The following is a 1,582-nucleotide window of genomic DNA, read 5'->3' as shown; positions in this document are numbered from 1 at the left end:
TGGAGTAGCTGGGACTACAGGCGCCCGCCACCTCGCCCGGCTAGTTTTTTGTATTTTTAGTAGAGACGGAGTTTCACCGGGTTAGCCAGGATAGTCTCGATCTCCTGACCTCGTGATCCGCCTGTCTCGGCCTCCCAAAGTGGGAGGCTTACAGATTACAGGCTTGAGCCACCGCGCCCGGCCTCTTTCCATTTTTTAAACTTTCAACCTACCTGTACTGTTATATTTGAAGTTAATTTCGTATAGGTAATATAAGTTAGGTCATGCTTTTTAATCCAGCCTGTCAATCTCTGTTTTTTAGTTAATATACTAATCCTTTTACCTGTAATATAATTATCGATAGGTTAGGGTTTAAGTCTGGCATTTTGTTTGTTTGTTTTGTTTTGTTTTTGAGACAGTCTCACTCTATCACCAGGTTGGAGTTCAGTGGCATGATCATGGTTCACTGTAGCCTCAACCTCCTGGGCTCAAGGGATCCTCCCACTTCAGCCTCCTGAGTAGCTGAGAACATAGGCATGTGCCACCACACCCGGCTAAATTCTGTATCCTTAGTAGAGACTGGGTTTCACCATGTTGTCCAGACTGGTCTCGAACTCCTGGGCTCAAGGGATCCACCTGCCTCAGCCTCCCAAAGTGCTGGGATTACAGGCGTGAGTCACTGCGCTGGGCCTTTTGTTTGTTTGTTTGTTTTCTATTTGTCCTTTTTGCTTTTTATTTTTCCTCTTTCTTTTTCCTGCTTCCTGTGAGTTACCTGAACATTTCTTAGAATTCAATTTTTTTTTTTTTTTTTTTTTTTTTGAGACAGAGTCTCACTCTGTCGCCCAGGCTGGAGTGCAGGGGTGCAATCTCGGCTCACTGCAAGCTCCGCCTCCCAGGTTCAGGCCACTCCCCTGCCTCAGCCTCCAGAGTAGCTGGGACTACAGATGCCCGCCACCACACCTGGCTAATTTTTTGTATTTTTAGTAGAGATGGGGTTTCACCGTGTTAGCCATGATGGTCTCAATCTCCTGACCTCATGATCCCTCCACCTTGGCCTCCTAAAGTGCTGGGATTACAGGCATGAGCCACCGCGCCCAGCCGAGACAGGGTCTCACTCTTTTGCCCAGGCTGGCCTTGAAACCCTGAGCTCAAGTGATCTTCCAGCCCCAGTCTCCTGAGTAGCTGAGATACAGGTGTGCACCACTGCGCCCACCTTGAACTGGCATCTCTTCTATATTTAGCTTTACAATTCATGAACATGATATGCTTCTCCATTTATTTAGGTCCTCTTCGATTTCCTTCACCAGTATTGTGTAGTTTTCAGCATAAAGGTCTTGTACATGTTTTGTTAGATTTATATCTACGTATTACTTGTGTTTTTTTAGCAGTTGTAAATGGAATTGCATTTTAAATTTTGGTGTCTATCTGTTCATTGCTGGTATATGGAAACACAACTGATTTCTCATCTTTACCTTATATCTTGTGTCCTTGCTGAACTCATTTAGGATTTCTGTCTTCTTGGTGGATTGACCCTTTTATTATATAATGTCCCTCCCTGTCTCTGATAATTCTCTTTGCTCTTAAGTCTACTTAATCTGATATT

The sequence above is a fragment of the Colobus angolensis genome, unplaced genomic scaffold (genome assembly GCF_000951035.1).
Source record: "Colobus angolensis palliatus isolate OR3802 unplaced genomic scaffold, Cang.pa_1.0 Scaffold47, whole genome shotgun sequence".
Classification (NCBI taxonomy): domain Eukaryota; kingdom Metazoa; phylum Chordata; class Mammalia; order Primates; family Cercopithecidae; genus Colobus; species Colobus angolensis.
This window is presented reverse-complemented; position numbering follows the sequence as displayed.